This window comes from Mercenaria mercenaria, chromosome 7 (assembly GCF_021730395.1).
Source record: "Mercenaria mercenaria strain notata chromosome 7, MADL_Memer_1, whole genome shotgun sequence".
NCBI lineage: Eukaryota > Metazoa > Mollusca > Bivalvia > Venerida > Veneridae > Mercenaria > Mercenaria mercenaria.
This window is the reverse complement of record NC_069367.1, coordinates 73,340,371-73,367,468: the sequence shown is the minus strand read 5'-3', so window position 1 is coordinate 73,367,468 and position 27,098 is coordinate 73,340,371. Positions and strand designations below refer to the sequence as shown.

The 27,098-nt window shown below is 35.5% G+C and overlaps 1 long non-coding RNA gene across 1 annotated transcript; it reads right to left on the bottom strand.

The window, feature by feature from the left end:
• Positions 1-256: 256 nt before the first annotated feature.
• LOC128558662 (uncharacterized) lies at positions 257-14,263 on the bottom strand. The gene is made up of 7 exons (XR_008371786.1): positions 13,267-14,263; positions 10,886-10,999; positions 7,404-7,678; positions 5,182-5,305; positions 3,596-3,720; positions 2,332-2,447; positions 257-399 (listed from the first exon to the last, which is right to left on the bottom strand). It is a non-coding gene; the product is annotated as an uncharacterized LOC128558662 (long non-coding RNA).
• Positions 14,264-27,098: the final 12,835 nt, after the last annotated feature.

The following is a 27,098-nucleotide window of genomic DNA, read 5'->3' as shown; positions in this document are numbered from 1 at the left end:
TTTCGAACTTGACCTAGATATCATCAAGCTGAACATTCTGACCAAATTTCATAAAGATCCCATGAAAAATGTGACCTCTAGAGTGGTCACAAGCAAAAGTTTACGGACGCACGGACGCACGCACGCACGGACGACGGACGACGGACGCCGCGCGATCACAAAAGCTCACCTTGTCACTTTGTGACAGGTGAGCTAAAAATCATTTTCTTTAGCTTAACCTGCTTTTACAGAATACACAATCATACTTTACCTGTTTCCATTCCAGTAGGTTTAGGAGCAACCACTATACCAATGGTTTGTTTCGGAGGGATCAAACAACTTGGTACCTAGCAGCACGAGGGATCTTTTGGGTCAGGAACCAGTACACAGCCTTGTGGGATAGTAGCATGCATTGCAAATCTGCAAATTGTCATAAATATATAAGATCTTTTAGGGTCTTGGGGCAGCTGAAAGCCATGTCAGATATGATTTTGTTTTGGATTTAACGCCATTTTTGAACAGTATTTCAGTCATGTGACGGCGGGCAGTTAACCTAACCAATGTTCCTGGATTCTGTACCAGTACAAACCTGTTCTCCGCAAGTAACTGCCAACTTCCCCACATGAATTATCAGAGGTGGAGGACGAATGATTTCAGACACAATGTCTTTTATCAAATTGTCAAGGAGAACATATGTCCCATCCGGGGAGTGTTGGGTTTAACTTTACAAAGAAATGAAACTCTGACAAAACAGACTAATGGGCACATACACATACATGTCATACGTCCCGGATTGTCCGGGGTTGTCCCGGAAATCACATACTCGTCCCGGTGTCCCGGACAGTGTTGAAATGTCCCAGAAAATTAAAAATACAGAAAAACAGAAATAACCCCTAAAAAACTTTTTTTTTGGCCTATAAATTGTTGAATTTTACATGAATAAATAGAGAATAATAGGTTAGTGCCGTAGATGAGAAAGTTTATCTGGCGAGGTGGAGGAGGTTATCGGGTGAGCCGAAGGCGAACCTGATAACGTCCGGAGCTGAGCCAGATAAACTTTCTCCATCTTAGGCACTAACCTATTATTCTATTTATCTTGTCATTACTTCATTTTCCGATATTTATTTTACAAAAATAAGTGTGCGACAACCGCTTTAATGACGTCATATTCGTAATGACGTCACTTATATAATGACGTGATTACCGGCAAAATCGCAATAACTTCTTCGTTTTTGAATAAAAACTCATTATTTGACCACTCATTTTCTTAGTTCGGACATTTCCAACACAATGATGATGGTTTCGTTGCAAAATTTCTTATGACAACAATATCGACCATAAGGGCACATGATCAACTGACCGTATATCACTGGTCACATGATCAACTGACGGTATATCAAGAAAGATATACGGCACCCTGATATCGGGTCGAAAATACTGCAAGTGACAGGATAAAACACAATAAACAGTCACCGGTGTCACATTGTTTATTCCTAATTATCCGATAATCAGTTTCATGCCCTCGAGCAGGACATATGTTAGCTAGCTCCGATCACCACTCATATTGCGCACTGCAATCTTCTGATGACCCAGACTAATTTACAGTCAGCTATTTTGATGACCCTGATTATGACTTGACAAAATTATGCAATCAATAACAGTTTTATGATAATTTAATATTAGGAACAATAGCCGAAAATCTCGTTGTTGTTAGCACGTAGGCGGTGAAGCTACATGTAGCCGTGATTGAAAGAAATGGCTGATAACGGTCAATTAAATGATTATTATTTTAAAAGGTTGTAATCTTTCAAAATGTAGATTGATTGTCACACATATTCTAAATGAAACTTTTGACTATTGAATGCCTTTGCCGGCTGATCCTTGAAAACTGACCCAACCCGAAATATTTTATATCGATTTTATCTAAAGATTTATTTCATTCCTTTGAGGATTCCATTTTATTAATGATTAGGTAAACTTTTAAGCTTTAAAAAGATACCAAATAAGCTGGATTCTTAATCACGATGACCAGGTTAATTCTTCGTATATAGCAAGTCTCCCAATTCAGTTCACCTCGGGAACGCAACCAATTCACGTGCCGAAATATAGACGTAAATTACCCTATTTACCTCCCTTAGAAAGCTAGACGACATTTGCAACAAATTATTCCTAAGCGAGGGAAAAATGTTTATCTCCGGAAACTGCATATAATTTTGTGATATTTATGCATGAAACAGATGAATACCAATGTCACGGTGTATGTCCCGGACAAAGGGTAAAAATCCCGGAAATTTTAACTCAGAATCCCGGAAAGGTCCGGAAAAATTATGGCATGTATGACATACAACTTACCTTTATCTATATATGTGTATGTGTTTTTGTTGGAATTGCCACACCGACAAACACTGTTACAGCCATCATACCACAATTGTCCTTCTTGGTATGTACTTCTTCGTAAACACATACATCTGCAAGTATTTGGTATGAAAATATCAAAGTGCATTCTTTACACTACTTTCAATCATTCTAATGATATTTATTTGTTCACAGAAAAAACTAGGGCAGTCACAGGAATGACTTATTATACACCCAAAATATGGCCTTGTAAGAGAAGTAAGCCAATGTCAAAGCTGAACCTCAAAATCAATGCGATCGACTATTCGAAGAATTGATGGAAGTACGGCAATAATCAAAATGTGGCAAAATATAGGCATTGAAAAATACCTTTCAGGAGTGTAAGTTCAGGAAAGATTTTATTCGTAAGAGAAGATATAAATATATGTATTGCATTTTTTCATGGTTTGTTCAACCTGATACTTCCAGTTTAGATGTTTGTCAACATGCACTTCTAAAAGTTTCTACGTGAATAAGTATGAAAGTGCTTCGCCTTGCATCTGAACAGTATTACAGGTTGTGTAATTTGTTATTTTATTGTTGTTATAGGAGGCAGTGATGTACATAGCTTTTAATTTAAATGTATTAGGAAGCACTGAGTTATCAGTGTACCATTTTTCAATAGTGTTTATGTCAGCCTGTAGTGTATTGTGTACTTCCATTATTGATTTACCCGAGGCAGATATTGTTGTATCATCTACCAAAATGTCAATTGATGATTTGCCTGTGTGAAGTGGAAGGTCTTTGATATACAGTATGAATAGTATTGGCCCCAGACAAGAATGATAAAAGTTTCAAAGTCATATGTCAGACAGTTTACACAAAATATTAACTGGTACGAAAAACTTAAACTAGATTTGTAAGCTCAAAGGGGCCATAATTCAGCAAAATTCCTTGATGAAGTTAAGCTCTCTTACCTAAAACTGGACAAGGTAATGGTACACAAGTGTTTAAAGTTTCAAAACCTTATCTCAAAAGGTTTTGTCAAAATGTGGACCGGTTCAAAAACACTTCATCAAGGTGCGACACCGATGCCGACACCATGGTGAGAAAGACAGCTCTACTTATTCTTCAAATAGTCTAGCTAAAAATTTACTACAGAATGTAAAGCATTAGTTTTTGGATCCTTTTCTTACAAACATTATCATGTCATGAAAACACCAATGTTTGCATCAAAACCTATCACCTTAGAGAAATGTTTGGACTTAACCAGAATATTTACCTGGTGTATATGTCTTTGGTGTAGGTGTTTGTGAACAAACACTGCACGAGGGTTTCATGCAGCACTTGGTGGCAGGATTCTGAACCATCTTACAGTATGGCTGTGAATTCACATAACATGGGTACCTGTCAAATAATTGGTTTATATTTTAAAATCATTACAATTTTTAACTTCTTTTTTCATCGCCAAACTTTTAATACATGTCAGTAACTAGTCAACTGTTAAAAACTAAACAGTATTAGACAGAACTATTGGGCCTAAAAAAAAAATTCTTTGTTTCCGGTAACATGCTAAAAAAAATTAGGGTAGGTAGGTAGGTCGGAACATTTTTTTTTGGACATTTTTTTTAATAAGGGAGACTTTTCGGAAATTTTTTTTTTGTCAAAAAATGATTACAAATAAGGGGGTTATGCCTTTAGAGCATCAGTAAGTTGATTTCTAACATCACTGGCCATGTTTAAAGCATAAAAAGTGCAGTTTTGCATCTTTTTGTTAAAAAGTTGAAAAAATATTCTCCAAGGCCATAAAAACAAATATTTAAGGTCGGGCCAAAAATTTAGGGTAGGTCGGGATACCGGAAACAAACCATTTTATTTTTACGCCCTATAACCTTTGTCCAAACTTTGACTGGGCTGTTTATCTTGTTTCGTTTCCAAACAGCTTTAGTACAAATTAAACTTACTGTTTTAGAATTTACTGTGTGTATACACCATATGAAGCTCAACAGTTTATGCCCCCTACATCCAAATTTTGAGGAAGCATAAAAGGCTGTTACTTAAAAGTATTAGATCACTTATAGTTGTAACTGTGTTTTGCACTATTTTGCAATTTTTAAACAACTTTTACTGTGCCGTTTTTTTTTATAAATTTTGTATAACTTATAGTATCTCCTCAAGCTCAAGTAGAGACAAATTTCAAAGTGATAGCCACTATTCACAACGTTTGCAGAGCACTTACCATTAATTTTGATAAAAGAAACATCAAACTATTGGTAAACAATTACAAAACACAAAATAAAAATGTCAATATCATTTTATATATGGTGCCTCAAGTAAACAGATTTAATGAAACAGAATTCATACTTCAACATTGAAAAAATAAGGTCAAATGCTGTGTTTCTGTTTTGAATTTTGTTTACTCCATTTAAAAATAACGTAATAGGGCAGATGTAAAACCTACCTAAATTTCTAAATTACCTTAATAATATATAATCTAAGAGTGAAAGCAAAACAAAGAACTTTAACTGCGGTTAACTCAATATTTTTAAAGATGTGTAACTCTACCCCTTCTGTTTAAGTAGTAAATTCACTTTAAACACCAAGAAATCGATTCTTTTTCCATTTTTTTACAAGAAATCAATAACAAGTCTTGAAGGAAGTAAGAACTTACTAGAAAAAAAAGGAAACTAAGGGAAAAAAATGGTCCCAGTAGGGCTTGAACCTATGCTCCCCCCCCCCCCCCCCACCCCCCACCCCACCCCACACACCTAAGAATTGCAGTAAAAGTAGGATTATGGTAAGAATTGAATACTCTTCAAAAAGGAGGTTTTCTATTAGTGATCTAATACCTTAAAAGTAAGTATTTACTTTTCCTGGCACTGTGCACTGTCTTCATCAATGCATGTACAGAATGTACAGATGTACCGACAGCCATCTTCCCAAGTAGCATCCAGTTTGGGGTTGTACTGGGAGCCCTTATACTCACAGCAACCTAAACAGAACAAATAATCTTTCTTCACTGTTTCAAGATCCTATGTGTTTTTATAAGTTTTTAATTTGATATTTTCCCCCAAAAAAGAATGACATGTTTATGCACAACTTTCTAGGCATAACTGAATGAGATTATAGTTTGCTTGTTTTTTTTTCTCTCAAAATATTACATGGTACAAGAGAATTTATAGATATTGAGAATCTTATATTCTGGCAGTCCTTTCTACTTCTTGATTTTTTTAATTATACAAGCTGGTCCCCAGCTACTTTATGTACCATTCTAACACGACACACATTAATTGCTATATAAAGATATAGCAAACAGCCTATATATGAATCTTTGATAAAATATGGTTAGCTGATAGTATTACATTTTACCCCTATGTCTGTAACATAAGAGATTCTACTTCTGTTCCATTACATACATCTAGCACCAAACAACATTTCAAAAACTTATAAAAAGTCGTACCGACTTATGTGCAGGGCCAAAAAACACGTTTTTGATCTCTATGAACTAATTAGCTCAGTTATGATTCAGCAGTGATGTCATAAAAGAATGACAAAGTATCATGTCATAATGATGTGACATCATACAAAAGTTAAGCTTTATCACTGGGTAAAGTAACAAAAGCTGATGATTCTGTTGATAAACAGTTTGCGAGCTGTTAGATTATTAGTTTATAAATGCTTCTCAAAATTATGTTAAAACAAGAGGGCCATCGCTCACCTGACCTATTGACCTAAAGATCATCAAGATCAACATTCTGACCAAGTTTCATTAAGATATGGTCATGAATTTTAATGTAGCCTCTAAAGTGTTAACTAGGTTTTCTTTTGATTTGACCTAGTTTTTGACCCATATGACCCAGATTCGAACTTGACCTAAAGATCATCAAGATTAACATTCTGACTAAGTTTCATGAAGATACAGTCATAAATGTGACTTCTAGAGTGTTAACAAGCTTTTCCTTTGATTTGAATTGTTGACCTAGTTTTTGACCCCAGATGACCTAATATCGAATTCCTCCAAGATTTTATTGAGGGTAACACTCTGACCAAGTTTCATTAAGATTGGGCCAAAATTGTGACCTCTAGAGTGTTAACAAGCTTTTCCTTTGATTTGACCTGGTGACCTAGTTTTTGACCCCAGATGACCCAGTATCAAATTCATCCAAGACCTTATACAGAGTAACATTCTGACCAAGTTTCATTAAGATTAGGTCAAAATTGTGACCTCTAGAGTGTTAACAGTCAAATTGTTGACGACGGACGGACATACGATGACAGACAACGGACACAGGGCGATCACAAAAGCTCACCTTGAGCACTTTGTGCTCAGTTGAGCTAAAAACTAGTTTCTAAAAGTTTGGTTGGCTATGCAACACTTTTTAACCATGGGGGTAAATTGTAACAGCATGTGATCCGAATGACATATTAGACTGAAAATGTAGTACTGTAAAATGCGAATAATTTGTGTTGTTAGAATCGAAATAATTTTATCACTTATTATTACATGATTGTATTCTGTTGTTTCTCTGATTTGCTGAAAACGGTTCGAAAAGTGATAAGTACATATCATATTAACTTATCTTGGGTTATAAATAGTACGAAAATAAAAATAGATCGAAAATAAAAATAGATCGAAGTAGATGCTTGAAAAACCAATATCAACCTGATCTGGTCTAAATTTATTCCTTATTTCTTTATTAAAGATTCAATTGTAAGAACATGACTGACTATACATTTATTCATGTAATAAAACAATTATTGACTTTTTCAGCGGGTTAACAAGCTTTTCCTTTGATTTGACCTGGTGACCTAGTTTTTGACCCCAGATGACCCAGTATTAAAATATCTAGGAATTGGGCTGGCTCGGTGAATATAACTATTTTCGGGCTGATAAATCCTGGTATCAACCTATGAAAAAGTCAATAATTGTATAATAAAATATGGACAGTCATTTGGATGCAAATGATTAAATCACTTGTGCTATGCACTTGTGATTTAATTATGATGCATCCAAACTACTGCCCATATTTTATTTACAGATAAAATATAGGAACAGATTTATTATTTCTTAAGTAAGAAGTAATATTTACCTATATTTGCAGACAGGGCTTCAATTTTGGGTCCAACAATGAGCTTCCCACACTGTAGGTGCTGGGCTTAAGGATGGTATTGCTGTTGAACTAGGTGTTTAGCTGGAATATCTAGGAATTGGGCTGGCATAGCTATTTGGTGTTGGGCCTGGGATACCAGTGGAGAAAATAGAGTTGGTGTTTTACTGAAGACACAGACAGGACAGAGACAACATGTATCTGACACATTTCTCTGCATGGTACACTGCAGTAGAACAATCTGGAATGCTGCACACCTGAAATATGATAACAGTACAGTCAAACCTGTATTAAGCAGTCAACAACGGGTACAACACAATCTGGCTGCTTAAGACAGGTGGCTGCTTAATTGATATTAAAACAGAAGTCAACTTAGAAAGTAAGCTGACTGGCTCATTAGGTCAAGTGACTTCTCGATACAGGTTGCTGGTAAGGAAAGTTCAACTGTTAACATGTATTTTTATCAATCAAGGCTGCAGAACAGATTTTTCTTCATAATGAATAACTTTATACCAAACAAGAGCTCGTCGAACACGAAATGCCCCCCTTGATGCATTTAGTAATTGCACAAGGAACAGATATTATATGCTCACTGTAAACAAAAGTTCTAATATTCTGGTTTAATCTGACCTTGACCTTTAACCTATTAACCTAACAAGAGATTACAGAGTGATCTTGGTGCCATCCACTGAGCCATTTTTGAATGTTAATTCCAAATTTCAAGACCAGATCAAGGTCAAATTTCATTTCGGTACAAAACAATGTGTATGTGGTCCAAATTTAAAAGCTGTGGCTTGAGAAATGTGAAAGTAGGTCACTAGATCAATTTCAAGGTCAAAGTTCATTTCAGTAGACAGAACTATGCTTGTGGTTCAAATTTGAAGGCTGTAGCTTGAGAAATGTGAAAGTAGGTCATTAGGTCAAAATCAAGGTCAAATTTTATTTTGGATAAAAAAACTATGCACGTGGTCCAAATTTGAAGCATGTAGCTTCAAAAATGTGAAAGTAGGTCACTAGGTCAATAACAAGATCAAAGTTCATTTCAATACACAAAACTATGCATGTGGTTCAAATTTGGAGGCTGTAGCTTGAGAAATGTGAAAGAAGGTAATAGTTAAAAATTAATGTCAAAGTTCAATTCAGAACACAAAAATATGCATGCGGTCCAAAATTAAAGCCTGTAGCTTCAGAAATGTGAAAGTAGGTCACTAGGTCAATCTCAAGATCAAAGTTCATTTCAATACACAAAACTATGCATGTGGTTCAAATTTGAAGGCTGCAGCTTGAGAAATGTGAAAGTAGGTCATAAGGACAAAATCAAGGTCAAATTTTAATTCAGAGCACAAAACTATGCAAGTGGTCCAAATTTGAAGCCTGTAACTTCAAAAATGTGAAAGTAGGTCACTAGGTCAATAACAAGGTCAAAGTTTGTTTCAGTACACAAACCTATGTACGTGGTCCAAATTTGAAGGCTGTAGCTACAGAAATGTGAAAGTAGGTCACTAGGTCAAGGTCAACTCATGTCAAGGTTCATTTTGCCACTCAAAACTATACATGTGGTCCAAATTTGAATGATGTAAGTTATGGACATGAAGATTCTAAGTTTTTCCTTATATGAGTCTATATGAACCATGTGACCCCTGGGGCGGGGCCATATTTGACCCGAGAGGGATAATTTGAACAAACTTGGTAGAGAACCACTAGATGATGCTATATTACAAAATATCAAAACCATAGTCTTTGTGGTTTGGACAAGAAAATTTTCAAAGTTTTTCCCTATATAAGTCTATGTAAACCATGTGACCTCCAGGGCGGAGCCATATTTGACCCTGGGGTATAACTTGAATAATCTTAGTAGAGGACCACTAGATGATGTCATATACAAAATATCAAAGCCCTAGGCCCTGTAGTTTTGGACAAGAGGTTTTTCAATTTTTTTCCCTATATAAGTCTATATAAACCATGTGACCCCCCGGGTGGGGCCATATTTGACCCCAGGGAAATAATCTGAATAATCTTGGTAGAGGACCACTAGATTTTGCTACATACCAAATATCAAAGCCCTAGGCCCTATGGTTTTGGACAAGAAGATCAGAAACCGTTTAACTGTTCCTGGCCAATGTGACCTTGACCCTTGACCTAATGATCTTAAAATCAATAGAGGTCATCTGCTGGTCAAGGCCAACCTAACTACCAATTTTCCTGACACTAGGCCCAAGCGTTCTTGAGTTATTGCCCGGAAACCATTTTACTGTTCCTAGTCACTGTGACCTTGACCTTTGACATACTGACCTCAAAATCAACAGCGGTCATCTGCTGGTCATGACCAACCTTCCAATCAAATTTTGTGATTCAGGCCTAAGCATTCTTGAGTTAACATCAGGAAACTGTTTAACTGTTCAGGGTCACTGTGACCTTGATCTTTAACATACTTACCTCAAAATCAATAGGGGTCATCTGCTGGTCAGACCAACCTCCCTATCAACTTTCATGATCCTAGGCCCAAGTGTTCTTGAGTTATCATCCGGAAACTGTTTTACTATTCAGGGTCACTGTGACCTTGACCTTTGACATACAGACCTCAAAATCAATAGGGGTCATCTGCTGGTGATGATCAACCTCCCTATTAATTTTCATGATCCTAGGCCCAAGCATTCTTGAGTTATCATCCGGAAACAGATTGGTCTACATTCCAACCGACCTACCAACCGACATCTGCAAAACAATATACCCCTCCTTCTTCGAAGGGGGGCATAATAACCCAAGTGGTGATTAATATAGTAGTCGCAACTTGACTGCGATGGTTGACCTTAGGCTGATTATTCATATTGAATATTTCATTGTAGAAATAAGGGGTTCTTAGGGAGACCAAGTTTATATTGTCGGAATCTCATGACTCTCTGACCAGTTCACATCTAGGTATGAAGAAAACCTTGAAAAGAATAAGACAGAAATTTTTCTTTTACGGTGTGCGTGATGCAGTTGAGAAGTGGTGTAGAAAATGTAGTGTATGTGCATCTCGAAAAATGCCAAAAACTAAATTTAAGGCCCCTATGAAACAGTTCACCTCTGGTGCTAAATCAGAAAGAGTAGCTACAGATTTTGTAGACCCACTTGGTAAAACTGCGAACAATAATCAGTATTTAATGGTAGTATAAGATTATTGTACGAAATGGTCAGAGGCAGTGCCAATACAGAATTTAGAAACAATAACAGTCGCTACTGCATTAACTGAAAATGTATTTTCAATGTTTGGTATACCCCTTTCTATTCATACCAATCAAGGAGCGCAATTTGAGTCAAAGTTGTTTCAAGAGTTACGTAAACTTCTAGGTATTCAAAAGACTAGAATACCCCATTTTGACCGCTGAGTTCAGGATTTATTGAGTGTGTAAACAGAAGTATTCTTGACATGCTAACAGTATTTGTGTCCAAGCACAGAAATGACTGGGACAAATATGTACCTTTATGTTTAATGGCCCATTGTAGTTCTGTACATGAAGCCATTGGTGTCACACCCGCATCTATGGTCTATGGCTCTGAAATAAGGCTCCCAATTGATCTTGTATTTGGACAGCCTGAATAAGACTAGAGCTATCACTAAAGGTGATGAATGTAACCCCTGCATGCACTGACACAGTACATTGCAATTTGACGCACACAAGATTGCATAATTATATAGACTGTATATATACAGTATAGTAACAAATAACAAAGTCCCATAACTATGCAGAATATTTATCTAAAAGAATGTAACATGCACCATGCACAACTAGGGTTGGTACTGATCACTTGTGTGAAGTTTCATTAAATTGTGTGCAAGGGTTTGGTAGATTAGGCACGCACAAGATTGCATATGCAGACTGTATGTACATAGTATGTTAACAAGAAACAAAGTCCCATTACTCTGCAATTTTTGTCGCTGAAAGAACCTAACATGCCCCATGCACAACTACTGTTGTTACTGATCACTTGTGTGATGTTTCATTAAATTGTGTCCAGGGGATGAGGAGAGATGGTGCGCACAAGATTGTGTCTATGTATATAGTATAGTAACAAAAAAACAAAGTCCCATAACTCTGCAAATTTTTTTCTGAAAGAACCTAACATGCCCCATGCACAACTACTGTTGTTACTGATCACTTGTGTGAAGTTTCATTAAATTGTGTCAAGGGGATGAGAAGAGATGGTGCGCACAAGATTGTGTCTATGTATATAGTATAGTAACAAAAAAACAAAGTCCCATAACTCTGCAAATTTTTTTCTGAAAGAACCTAACATGCCCCATGCACAACTACTGTTGTTACTGATCACTTGTGTGAAGTTTCATTAAATTGTGTCAAGGGGATGAGAAGAGATGGTGCGCACAAGATTGTGTCTATGTATATAGTATAGTAACAAAAAAACAAAGTCCCATAACTCTGCAAATTTGTTTTCTAAAAGAACCTAACATGTCCCATGCACAATTACTGTTGGTACTGATCACTTGTGTGAAGTTTCATTAAATTGTGTCAAGGGGATGAGGAGAGATGGTGCGCACAAGATTGTGTCTATATATTTAGTATAGTAACAAAAAAACAAAGTCCCATAACTCTGCAAATTTTTTTTCTAAAAGAACCTAACATGCCCCATGCACAACTACTGTTTACTGATCACTTGTGTGAAGTTTCATTAAATTCTGTCAAGGGGATAAGGAGAGATGGTGCGCACAAGATTGCGTCTACGGACAGACGGACAGACAACCTGAAACCAGTATACCCCCACTTACAACTTTGTTGTCGGAGGGGGGGGGGGGGGGGGGGGGTACAAAAATGCTGAAATGAGACTAAAATATGGTTCTGATTATGTAAATGCCTTGGAAAGTAGAATAGTAGAAATACATGAATATGCTAGGAACAAGCTTAAAGTCTCTAGTGAGGTCATGAAAAAGAAATATGACCTTGATACTAACTTTCAACAGTATGATGCAGGTGATCAGGTGTGGTATTATAACCCACAAAGGAAAGTCAGCCAAGTAGTCGGCCAAGTAAAATTCATGAGACTGTGGAAGGGTCCCTATACAGTCTTAACAAAAATTAGTAGCATTTTGTACTGTATTCAAGGGTTACATCAGAAACCTCGTATAGTACATCATGACAAACTAAAACCATATGTCTGCAGACCATAGCAAGGTTGTGTTATACAGTTAATGTAACAAACTGATAATTTAATGTACAATTACAGCTTGTCCTTTTTTTTTTTTAGTTTTCATGAATCTATTTGAAGTTGCAACATTATGCAGAAAAACATAAGTAATGTGCAAAATTACCATTCACTCTACAGCCATCCTGTGTTAACAGGGGGTAAAACTTAGGTAATACTTGTGCCATACTTATCACCCTTGTATAAAATGATGTGGCTGATAATGTGGTCAAAATGCACAAAAAGTAACCTAAAATTCTAAGTTAAAAAGGGCATAATTCTAAAAATAATGTTGCCAGAGTTATGAACCTTGTGTCAAATGGGTGATGATGTGGAACAATCGTTTTAAGTTTGAATCAAATCTATTTAATAAAATCTGAGATAGAGTGAAAGTGCACAATAACTTTAACCTGAAATTCTAAGTAAAAGGGCAGAGGTAATTCATCAAATATTGGTCAAGAGTTATGGCCCTTGTGCCAGATGATGTGGGTGATGATGAGGATTAATTTTTAAGTTTGAAGCAAATCCATCACGTGCATCAAAACTTTAACTAAGGTATAAAGGTGGAAGGACGGCAAAATATAGCTATCCATATACTTTGTATAGTAAAGCTAAAAATGTCACTGAAAATGTTGCCTATATAGAACATATTTACAAAACTTACATTCTGGTTTTGATGATACAGTTGACAGTGATGGTGGGAAGAATGTGGATCCTGAAGGTGTTGAAACCCCTACTGCATACTAACAGTGGAACCAGCCGGTGTTGGGGAAATTGTCATTCCTGATGGTTGTAAAGATAAAGGAAATACTGTTAATTCTGTAGGTGGTGATGCTGGTGGTGTAAATCACTGGCTGTATGGGTAACATGGGTAACAAGAGCTGTCTTTAAGACCGTGTGCTCCACTATTCAGCGATTTGGCAGTAAAACTAACCTAAGTATAACATCGTGATGGCCTTGACCTTAAATATAATGGGCCCAGCCCCTACACAGATTTTGTTTGTATGCTTGACAATGTTAATGTGAACTTACAGTAAGATATAAGCAATAGTAACAAAGATATGACAGAAAACCAAAGGTTGCCAAAAAACTTTAACCTTAAGAATAACTCAAGTATAACACCTTGGTGACCTTCACTTTGGGTATAATGGGCCCAGCCCCTGCACACACTTTGTTTGAATGCTATTAATTGTAATGTGAACTTTCAGTAATATATAAGCAATAGTAACAAAGAAAAACAAAGGCTGCTGAAAAACTTTAACCAAGAAAGCTCATTCCGATGCCGAGGCGAGTAGAAAAGCACCCCTATTCTCCGAATAATGGAGCTAAAATTACAGTTTGGTTCCTTGCAGCATAATGTGCCACTTGGGCTAGGTACCAAAGTACATTCTGCAGGCAGAACTGGAAAACTGGTACAACTGATAAACAAACTGATCATAGAAATTATTAAATATCATAACTGCAAATGTCTGTCAACTAATGTCACATACAACACCATCTCAATTTTTCATGTATATTGCAATAAGTCCCTGACATTTTGTTATATACAAGGCAGTCTGAAAGACAGTTAAGTTCACTGCCACTGTTATGGATTGTAAAAGGGTATTCCTTTGATCTTGAGCTATGACTTTGACCTTGAAATGACATGACTGACTCATGAATTCTGCACATTGTCTTGATGAGTTGATCATTTGACCCAAGTTTCATGAAAATCCTTCAAGGGGTTTAGGAGACAGCGAGCTCAAACCTTTGCCCTCGAGTTGTGACCTTGACCTTGAGTTGACATAGCTGAATCATGAGTTCTCAATAAGGTGATAATTTGACTCAAGTATGATGAAAATCCTTAAAGGGTTTTAGGAGATACAGAGTGAACACAAAATTGAAGGCTCAAACCATTGATCCTAAGTTGTGACCTTGACCTTGAGCCAACATGAGTGACTCATGAGTTCTTCAAATCATCTTGATAAGGTAATCATTTGACCCAAGTTTCATGAAAATCCTTCAAGGGGTTTAGAAGATACTGAGCAGACACAAATTGGAAAGCTCAAACCTTTGAACCCAAGTGGTAACCTTGACCAGCCACTGCTGCCTCAAGAGTTCCGCACATCGTCTTGATGGGGTGATTGTCTGACCCAGGTTTCATATGAATCCTTCAAGGGGATTAGGAAATACAGAGAGGACACAAAATGGAAGGCTCAAACCTTTGACCCTGACTTGTGACCTTGAACTTGAACCAACATGGCTGACTCATGAGTTCTGCATATCGTCTTGATAAGGTAGTCATTTGACCCATATTTTATGAAATCCTTCAAGGGGTTTAGGAGATACAGAGCAAAATGGAAGGCTCAAAACTTTGACCCTAAGTTGTGACTTTGACCTTGGGCCGCCCACAGCAATTGCAATCATTTGACCCAAATTTTATAAAATTCCTTCAAGGGCTTTAGGAGATACAGAGCAGACACAAAATGGAAGGCTAAAACCTATGACTTTGAGCTGTGACCTTGACCTTGAGCCAACATGGCTGACTGGTGAGTTGCACATTGTCTTGAGGTGATCATTTGACCCAAGTTTCATGAAAATCCTTCAAGGGGTTTAGGAGATATGGAGCGGACATGAAAGTGTTTTGGACGAATAGACGGACAGCAGGACGGATTGAGACCATTCCTATAACCGCCCCCCAACACTCGTGGCTGGGGATGAAAAAGGTCGATATTTCTTATTACGTCATATTATGTCAGTCTTGACTATATGTTCAATTGACTAAATGAGAAACACAAACTTGTCATACGCATGCAAGCACACTTCTAAAACAACTGAAGATATTATTTTGTAAGTAAACATGACTATTATAATAATATTATCTCATAATTGCCAATTCAAAAGTTTTACCAAGTTTGTAATTACAATTAATGTTTATAAGAATGTAGTTCTGGTATAATTTTAATTACAATATCATAGGAATTTTTGCCGATGCATATATAATACTTTGTGGTCTCTGTGTTGGTACTGTAGTCATGGGCTGAAGTCCTGGTCCCTTTGTTATTAAGGGAGATGGTGCAGGGCTACAGGTGGGGATTTTACAGCAGGGCTTTGCAGCATCTCTTACCAGCAGACAGTTTGATGGCAAGTTCACACATGGTGGGCATCTGAAATGAAACATAAAATTACATACAGTACAGGAGATAAGACCTTGCAACATTATGGGAGTTACATCCCTTGGTCCAAATCGGTTTATGTAACTTTACGCAGGTTCATTTCTCTGTGGCCAAATACTACATACAATTTACCAACAACATATGTCAAAGAAAAGTGGTGGGGTTCATTTTCTTTTGTGTCTACTAAAACATATTAAAAAAGATTTTTTTCCAAACTTACCTACCAATTCAACATGGACTAAAAGGATGAACTTAAAGAATTCCCAATAGTTACTGAGGCTGCAACTTTAAGTTCAGGTATTTGTAAATTTAGGAATATTCCAAAGATTTTGTTCACTTGTTTATTCAGATGACTACAAAATTTCAAACAGATTCAAAACAAAAATATGCAATATAAATGTATTTCACTTACAAAATTTAATGAAACATGTAATAAAAACAGAGTGAAAGTTGAGTTAAAATGCAAGCATATTTTCCTAAAAAGGTCTTGTTTATTATAGTGTCACCCCTACTGAAAGGAATGCGCCAGCCAGTTTGGCTTATGAGACACCCTTTATTGTGCATACCAATTACCTCCCAACTCTTACCACTATGCCAGGCGTCAGGCGGATAGAAGTCAGTAACCATTCATTTAACTAGCTCGCGGCTCACGAACAGGCCTTTTCAGAATGAATCCCAAGACAAACTTCCCTCAGACGAACGCTCTCCATGGGGCTTGAACCTTCGGCCTCCTGATCCTGAGGCATATCTTGTCAACACACTCACAAGTTCATTCACAACCATCATCCCATTTCTCAGTGCAGTTCGTACTTGTGACCTTTGAACTCCCAGAATCCTAAAAATAAAATGCATTCTGATACAATATGCTATAAAAACAATTTTGAGACTTTGATTATGTATAAATTGTAATGCTATAAACAGTGTTGGGATAAAAGGATTTTGTTGTTTTAGAGGTTTCATGTTTATTAGGGGTTAAATTATAAGACAACAGTTTACTCTGTGAGGGGTTTCTACTTCTTAAAGGCCATAAATCATATTTAAGCAACAGTTTATGACACTTTCTGGCCTTCCAGTATAGTCTTGCAAAAACGTAGGAGAAAAGTAGGTGGTCCCTACACAAAAAGTAGTAAAAAGAAAAAAGGTTTGTGGACAAAATAGTAGGAAAAACAGGAGGTAATTAAGGCCTAAAAAATTCTTTGTTTCAGGTAACATGCTAAAAAAATTACGGTACTAAAGGTAGGTCGAAATTTTTTTTATTTTACTTTTTTATTAAGTTAATCTTTACAGAAATTACTTTTGTGTCAAAAAATGAATACAAATAAAGCGGTTATGCCTCTAAAGTATCAGTAAGTTGATTTCTAACATCACTGACCACCTTTAAAACATAACAAGAGCTGTTAGAGGATAGCATCGCTTGACTATCAGGGGCATCGGAAGGTGTTTGATCTTGGGGTCGTGAAGGGAGTAGGTACAGGAGGGGGATACTCACTCCCGTCTCCCCATGAAAATTAAAAAATAAACAGGCTCATAAATGGCGAGATCTGGTGCATTTTAGGGGTACTGAATCGCATCTCAAGTCTCCAGTATTTTCTTACTATTTACATGACTATCAGCAAAATAAACTGTTATCATAATTAATGTGTAACCCAATACAAAGAATACGTACATTTTTTTTGTGTGTGTTCAATATAATGAACAATAATCATTCATGTTACATTCAATAAATGTATTGAAGCTCCAGTAATTTCACTTAAAACAGTTTTTAACATTCTAAAAACAATTCAATATGAGACCAGTTTTACGTCAACTGTTATTTATAGTGGTGTAATTGGACTTATTCAGGGTCCCATAACTCTACTTTGCATTTTTATAAATTTTGCCCTTTTTTCGACTTTTGCATTCATTCAATTGACAAGGCTGTTGAATAGTCAGGGCCGTCGGAACTAGGGCCGCAGGGGCTGCAGACGCGGCCCCAATGATTTGCCCAAAAACAATTTTTTTGTAAACTTATAAGTTGGAGCCGCGAATCTGCGGACCCAATTATTTTGTACAGTATATTAAATTTTGCTTTTCGTTAAACAATATACGCTGCCAAGATTAGTGTTTTGTGACACGATCGGGGGTGTTAATTGGGAGTCATACACATGTGTCTTTTTTTAAATTCACAAATATGATTGGAAATTTTGTGCTGAAAACAATGAACAAATAAAAACAATAGGTCACCAGGCTTGTTTTTGTGAAAAAGTGTTTTCACTGTTGCTGAAACTGCCAGCGATTTTTCAACATTTTCATAATTTCCTGCTTTTTTATAAATACCAACCAAAATATACATCAAGACAGCACAATACGGTTTTTTTCTTTTTACAGATTTTATTATATACTTATTTGATATCATAGTCATATTTGTAATAATCTATCCTTACAATAATGGGTACAAATGAAAAAAAATATTGTTTCATATTTACTTTTGTGAACTTTTTTCAACAAAAAATACCCAGAGTGAAGAATATTTTTTTAAATTTTGAAAAAACTCTTTGATAGAATTTTTTCCTGTATTTCTTGTGTAATTGTATTGTGAGCATAAAAATGGCTAAAAATGTATGGGTCACCAGGCTAAATTTTATGTTAAAACCGCTAGAATACAACACCTGTTCGGACGGAAATGGTGCGAACCTGGCCAGATTGATTACTTGTACGTCTGCTAAAACTTAAAAAAAAAAGTTTTAAAAATTCTTAATTCTTTCTATAATTGAATACTAGATAATCTGAAAGGTGATATTGTCTTATCAGTACTAAGTCAATTGTCTTATATTAAATGAACAACAGTCTTTGTACTAAAATGCGATGTGAAAACACAACCACAAAAATAGCAAGATACCTGTGAGGCATGATACTTATCAATACAATATAAACCAGTATCAACATTTTGATTACTGATAAAACGTATCAAAAATGTTATTTCATTCAAGACTCCTCATATTTAAGATTGTCTGTTACATGTTTCAACAAATGTTGACTTCAGTTCAGTTTTCCATAGAAAGTGCCGGCTGCGCAGAAAGATGCGTATAAAAAACTATAGGAATTCCCTTTAAGGTCTGTGAGACAAACAAAACATCAATTTTTGGCATAGTTTTAGTGTCATTTTTATTTGATTTCTTTGTATGCTGTAGGGTAATACAGTGTTTTAGGGTATAGCGGATTTTAGGGTGTAGACGGTAGGTTGATAATATGTATTTTGACATGAATTTTTGTATAAATTTTCATATAATTTTTTTCCTGGCATGCAGACAGACATTATGGCATATATTTTAAATGTTTGCTTGTTTTGGTATTTTTCATATTTCATCAAACGAAAATCGAGGCAATTCTTTACTGACTCAATCAGCGTGTATGTAAAAAACATCAGTAAATGAACAGTATTTGATCTGAATGTTTTTGAAGAGAATACAGCGAACTTGCCCTTTCCGAACCAGTTTTTAATTTTTTATCGTTTTACTTCATCAAGTTTATATTTAAAATATAACTTTCATCTTAAATGCTGGACAAATATGTCACGATCAAAATAACGTGAAAAGAAATTCGAAACAAAACATTGTTTGTAACAGATTTCTGTAACTGATCAGACTGGCACTGTGCGTAATCTGTGTCATACTCGCCTATTCCGAATCACCACAAATGACCTGAAATGGTTTTCTTACTACTATTCACAACAACATAAAACTACCATCCTGAATCAAAAACTGAAATTACTGTATGTTATGAATAGAAATAATCGCATTTAAGGCCAATTAAATGACTAAAACGACAGGCATAACATCCTTCTCTGGCACTATTGAAATATGCTGTTTTAAAACAGCCATGTAGGCTGACTTGTCCTTCGTGTGAATAAAATAATACCATGGTATAATAATACCTCCGCCTTTTTCTTTAACATCTGGCTACGAGTAAAAATAATAACATAAATTGATATTTTGGACACACTGAATCGGCATTTTTGCTGCAATCCTTAAACAATATGCAACAGAACAGAACTGAAAATGTGTGATTCGGAACAGGCACAATGTATGCCATCTATATTAAATTTTCCGTTTTAGGCATCTTATTGGTCAAGTTGATTTTAATGTGGGATATATGACTGGAAAGTGTGTGAAATTTCCTTCTTTTGAATCTCCCTTTCGTTTCATTTCATTAAAAAATTAGAACGCAAGTGCTTCTTGAATCTGACATTTTTGTTTACATTCGTCAGATTTCCACATAAGAAAAAATATAGCATTTGGACAATGTTGCAGATATGGATTATGTAAGAATAACTTGAACATTTACCAGCAATGAATTATTAGTTTAATGCATTAGATATAAAACCAAAACATAGCTTACGGTTTTTCTTGATGTATGCGCGACGGCTGCTTTTAAAAAAGCTTGGAATTTAGTCAATTTATAGACTGGTTCGGAATAGGCGAGTTCACTGTACTGTTACAGTAGTGATAGTAGGTTTATAATTAACTTCCAATAGCCTTGCTGTTGGGTTAACCCGTCAGCGACGTGGTTGAGTGCCTGCCTACGGATCACAAGGTCTGGGGTTCAAGCCACAGTAGGGACCTTGGGTTCCCCCAGGGTTTACTTTAATGGTGTCAGAAGTGTTTGACGGACTCATGCTTGGGCATGGAGTGTCATTCTGGACAGCTGGTAAGCTCTGAAAAGTAAAGGGGGAGAAATGTAGTGATATTAGGTTTATAGGGCACTTCCAACAGCTTTGCTGTTTGGTTAACCCTTTAGTGATGTGGACACCTACAGATCTTGAGGTCCGGCCTGCCGCTGATTCAACGTAGTTGGGACCTTCATATTTCAGGGGCGTAGGGACGATTTTATCATTGGGGCGGCGGAGGGGTGGGTTTGGGAGGGGGTATCCCCCTCCTATGAACGGGGTGCGGGGGTGGCCCCGAGAAAATTTTGCATACTGCTTGAGTAAATGGTGCAATCTGGCGACTTCTTGGACTGCTCAGTATCTGTTGAACATACTCGTTCTTTTCGAGTTTTCACCCCTAATTACAGTTTACTATGTTTAAACACTGTAATGGCGGTACGATGTTAGATACGGACAATGTCTTGCCAGGGTAAAACCAGTAATGTCTAAGTAGGGAATCGAGCACAAGACCCTGACTTAAAGAGGTAATCTAATCCTTATAGCATTTTAGTCATTAAATGGCATTATAAAAGTAAAACGCAATTCATTGTTTTCTTTGAACCATTGAGTGTTGAAATGAACGGACTTCAGGGTTCTTTTTACCAAATGATTGATTTGGAAATGCAAAATTGCGAGAGTGATTAGCTTTTTATATTTTTACATAGAAACTGTTAATTTAACAAGATCTGTAAAATCTATGAGGATTTTTCTACATTTTATGCGTTGAATTTAATCATTATGATTGGTGCCTTTGATTTTCAAACAATATGTTTAAGTATCAAAAATATTTAATTTAATATATTTTATGTAAAGACATCTAAAGAGCCTGATTTGCGATTGTGTTTTTCTCAAGATACTTTCCTTTGTCGGCAGAATTTGAGACACAACATTAATTGCAAGTTTGGTAGTAAGCAATTAAATACGATTAACTTTCATTAATTCATGTATTGCTTGTAATCCGAGTCTGCGGGGCGTAAAAATACAGCGACCTTGGTCGTTGCGGATTATCGGTTTTGTACAATACCCTGTCACCAAGGTGATCTAACAAGGTGTCAGCGATATGACAAAATTCTGTGTACATATCAGTCGCCGATGCACTTCATGACAAATGGAAGACCGCTGTATTTATTTTCAATTATATTTTCTAGCCTTTTCAAAAATATACGAGTTCGGCATTTCGCCGCTCTTCGAAATATTGGGGCGGCAGGTGCCGCCCCTGCCGCCCCAGCTCCTACGCCCTTGTATTTTCTCTCCCAGGGTTTACTTTAATTAAGATATAGGTCCATGTTTCGGAGACAAAAGTTCTACAAGAAAATTTAACAGCATATAAGACATTTATATTATTCTACAAAACGATTGTCAATTTACTCATAATATGTATTGAATTCCGGAAAGGGGCTGCATGAAGGGCCACACTTCTGGGCAGATCAGCGCCTTTAAAAACTCAACATTTTTTAAAAAGCTGTTACATGTCTTCGTTTTGATCCATTTGCAACATCGTGCCGGTGTACTGTACTAGTATTTGACGATTGTTTACAAATGCCATTCTTATTTAAAGGGGGACAACTCATTTTTAGTAAAACAGTAAAACATGTATTGGACATGTCACGATGCTGTTATCTGTTGTTTTCTGATATTGCTAAACCTAATACGTTATTACTGTGATTCATAGATCTAGTAAAATTTTAAACTAATTATGAAAAAAATTACCGAAGCTATTCTGTACTGTACACCCTATCATAATGAGCATGTGTGTAAACAATGGAATGGAGAAAAAAAACAATAGCATGAATTTCTGTCAAAAGCTGAATGTTTTGTCTATGTGCCCCGATTATGATAAGCCACTGTGTCAGTTGTTTACTCAGGACATGCATGATGAAGTCATATGTTCACGAGTGTAGACTCGTGACAGTAATCACGAAATCCCCATAATTCACGTGCAAAACTAATCAATTCTCCTAAACATTTAAAACAAATATTTCACATATAATCCATCTAAATGTAACATAACTGTTACAGTTGTAACTTTTTTTCATAATTGTTATATGTTTACAGCGTTTTCATAGAATATTAATATAGTTCTAGATACATTCAGAAATAAAGGTACTACTTTTCGCAGCGAATTGATTGTGATACATTACAGGTGCGTATATATAACGCACTCTTATACTAAATTACTAAATGTCCCCCTGATAGACACATTCTTTTTTATTATTATTCATTTTTTTGCTGACAATTTTTTAGTAGATGTAGTGATGTACAAGCACTTTCTAACTATTTATTGGTAAACGAAGGCCTACTCTCCATTTACATGTTAATATGTACCGATAATTGTTATTATTGTTTAACATTATTTCTAGTGTCGGAACCATTCTATTGTTTATGTTGCATTTATACTATGACATAAGAGCTATACTAATGTTGTATTGCAAAATGCCTGGATGAAATAAAATAATATGTTCTGTTCTGTTCTTGTTCAACACTGTTCCATTCAATGGTGGGTAACGCTCAAATCTTTCATCTATAATTCAACTAACAGCTAACTCTATTATGTAATATAACGTACTCTTCTTGTCACTAGCTGTTATAGTGTATGTGGATATATCATGCTATGCTCATGAATCTTGTCATGTTTATGGCATAATAAAATTATTTCATTCTATTGATTTTCTTTATCGTTCATTCTCTCTCTACTTTTTTCCATTTTTCACATTTTTTGTTCTTCTCTTTTACAATTTTATCAACTCATGTTTTTTTTTTTCTTGGACCGTATTCCTTGGAACTGTCAGCAAAACAAACACTGAGGGAGTATAAACCTTGTAGTACACAAGTCATACACTAAATGAGTCGCCTATTAAATACTACGTTTGAGGTGTACAACATATCTGACTTTATGGAAATCTTGCAACTAAATGTTTACAATTGTAACAGACGGTTTCATGTCATCTGGTATCCATGTCAAAAATCTTGAAAAGACTGCCTATGCATTTCCACTACGGTCCATGAACAGGCTCAATCAAACCGAACCTGCAACATTTTCGTTTTTGTCGTGTTGAGCGACCTGCGTAGTTTCCACTTTTCTCTATTTTCTAAATTGGCAGTTAAAATCTTGGTTTGATTAAATACACAAGTATAATTAACTGTTCATATTGGTCAAGATATGAGTATTATTTTGAAAGTTAACATTTCTATTTTATTAAAAAAAACATATATTTATATAAATCTAACATAAAGGGATTGATGGTCATGGTTACTTTGTCGGAAGATATATTTGAACATGTACCACTAACCAATTATCACAGCCGTTAACCCGGTTGCAACCGGGTTGCGAGCAAAACAGTTTGTTGCTGACAAAACAGTTATGGTGAGTTAAAAGTGTGATTTTGTTTTTAAAAAATGCGAAAACAAACTGAGTTTATCTCTTGATATTCAAATAAATGTATTCCTTTTTCAATCATCAGTTGATGAGAAGAAGACCTAAAGGCTGCAATTCACAATATCAATACAATCTAGGTATATTTCAAAATCAAAACTGCTTTTAAAGTTTAACTTCCTATTTTCAAAACGTTCGTTACTCCAACTTTTCATATACAGTATTGGTCTTTTAATCTAATAACGTAAATTGTAATAAATAGATTTGGGTTTTCTACTTTTGTCTCTCCCATATATAACCAAAACCATTCTTATATAGATTTAATCTTAATGTAGTCGCTCAATTTTATATCCATGTTCATCTAAGCGCTTAAGCATAAGATAGCATTTCTTAAAATATCTATCATTGATCATATCAAAATTCTTATCCAAAATTTAATACATCTTTTTGAGGAATATATATATATATATCGGGTATCTATCGCAATCACCCATGACAGCTGCATTGCATGAATTCAAAGAAACATTCATGGATCTGTTGCAAGCATATATGTATATGCACCCGTTCAATACAATCTCTAACTTCCAGGCCCCATATTTCTGACCCGTATAACAAAATTAAACATACATCCGAGTCAAAAACCTTGAAATATGTTATATGTGACATTGGTAGTAAATCATATATATTTTTCAAAAGCATTACTAATACCTTTTTAGTCTTATAGTCGTTTGTTCAGACAATGATGATTTACAAGTAAAATATAGACCAACATACGTAAAAGCATTTGTAGTTCAATAAGTTGATCATTATAAAACCACTTTTCCCTTCTAGAGAGCTGACCACCATTTTTAAAGACAACGATTTTTGTTTTATCAACGTTTACATTTACCTTCCATTCCAGACAATATCGCTGTAGAGAATTTAACTGAGACTGCAAGCCACCAATGGTGTCAGAAATTAATCCTACATCATCAACACACATCAAAAGGAATATTTCAACTTCGCCTTGTGCTTTTTGTACTACATGCGTTACACGCGTTCTTATAAAGAAATCTAATTCATTTATAAATAAACAAAACAGTATAGGCCTTAGTTTACAGCCCTGTCTCAGCCCAACAGGACAATCAAAAGTATCTGTATTTGTGTTATTACATCTCATACATTTCTATTTTTACTGTTTTATGTACACTTTGTACAGACATAAGCAATTTACCCTTGATTCCCCGATGGAACAATGCATTTGAAGTTTAGATCTATTCACAGAATCATAGCCCTTCTTGAAATCTATAAAGGCGACATACCCCTTTTTTCCTTTTCATACATAAATATTTACTTTCTATAGAATATAATACAAATCCATTGTCAATGGTTGAATACCCAGAACGAAATCCTGCCTGAGCCTCGGTAATTTTAGAAAATGCCTCGGAATAAAAAGTTACACGTGTAGTTAATATGCTTATGTACAGTTTACTAAACTATCTATAAGTGCAATGCATCTGTACTTTTCAGGGTTACTAACACGCAAAAATAACATCTACCCATAAATTAAAACATTTTTTTTATCAACGCGAAAAAAATATTCCATATTCATAACATTTACAAAAAAACGGTTAAATAGTGCTGAAAGGATATTTTCGATATAGAACCTATAAGACCGCCTATTTTTCTGCCACTTTTTTCGACATCTTTGCATTGCAAACATAACAAATATAGTTATTCAAATAATACTGGCATCATTAACTCAACTTTCTATTAGAGAGATACTATCAAATGTTTTTAGATACTCAATAAAGTCAAATTATTTTACCTTTTCTACGAAACCATATATATTCCAGAATAGAATGTTCAAGTTATTATAGAAACGTGCAGAGCTTTGGCTTCCTCCCTAGTCATTATTTGAAGACGCCCCTGTTATAGTGATATCCATTTGTACTTCAGATGCTTGATTCACATCTGATTTATGCTTGATTCACATCTGATTTCCTTGATACCTTTTTAAATACTCTTGTTTTCTGCGCATCATCCTATTCCATGTCAGGCAAAAGCTGTAAAACACCCTCTTTTTCCTCGCATTCCCAATTCTTTCAACTTATCCTTTTCATAATTTGTAAGGTCATTTGCTATTTTAATACCATTATTCCTAAGTTCGTTTCTCATCGTGACAAGCTTCATTTAATTCATTATCAATTTTTTTTAATTTTACCAACACCATTCCAGGCTGGTCATCTTGGATAGCTCCCATTTTCTTAGCACTAAGTATTGGAAAAGAATCGTACTCATCATTTGGATAGGCAATTTTCAGAGCCTTTTCTTCGATTTTACTTTTCAAGAGCGGAATTCAATTTTTTCCTCCATCTTCAGCCTAGACCAAACATTCTTAAATTGTTTCGATGATTATCTTTAGTAATAAATTTGCTACTCTAGTTTATCAAAATCTTCACATTTCTTCTCATAATTATATGCTTACGACCCAAAATCTGATACAAGAACTTCATTTCTGTAAGACTTTTTTTTCCATCTGAGATTCAAGTCCCGTAATTCTAGATTCCATGCTGATCTGCTCTGTTTCAATGCCATCGACTTTTAACTTAATTTCAAACATTTTGAACACTTGATTATTTTACCTCCGCTAGTTCAGATCTGACAGCCAACACTTCACTTCTCACCTGATCAATTTTATGGTTTGATTCGTTAATTGCATCAAGTATTTACTGGGTTTCAGTTGCGGGTCCGGAATACGCTCAATATTAGAGGATAAAAGTAATAACCTCTGTATATATATATACAGAATATAATGATTCTGACTGGAGACAAACATCTGATGACACCGTTATAAACCCAGTATATAACTATGAAGTTTATCACCGATAGCAGACCTAAACTCCCCAAAAGCATAATGATTATTACAACACATGATGTATAGAAACGATCTAAGGAATAACATATCATAGCTTACTGTCTTTTATATAATTTCTGACATTTTCTGCCCGTGACAATATAAAACAGACTGTACGATTAGTTCGACTTATGCATAGGCATTCAGCGCATTTGTTAGATCAATAATGATGCTATATATTATTTTAAAAAAACATTTACAGACAGTCCAGGACCCCAAAATAATTCCAGCACCTTTTTACTAGAGCTAAAGCTATATACAGATTGATTGCTTCAATCAGCCCATCCAGTTTCCTTATAAGCTACATGGTCAAACATTATCCCCAGTTAAGGATACCTTGGTGTCGATATCAGCAACGACCTCAACTGGAACACATATAGCCATGATA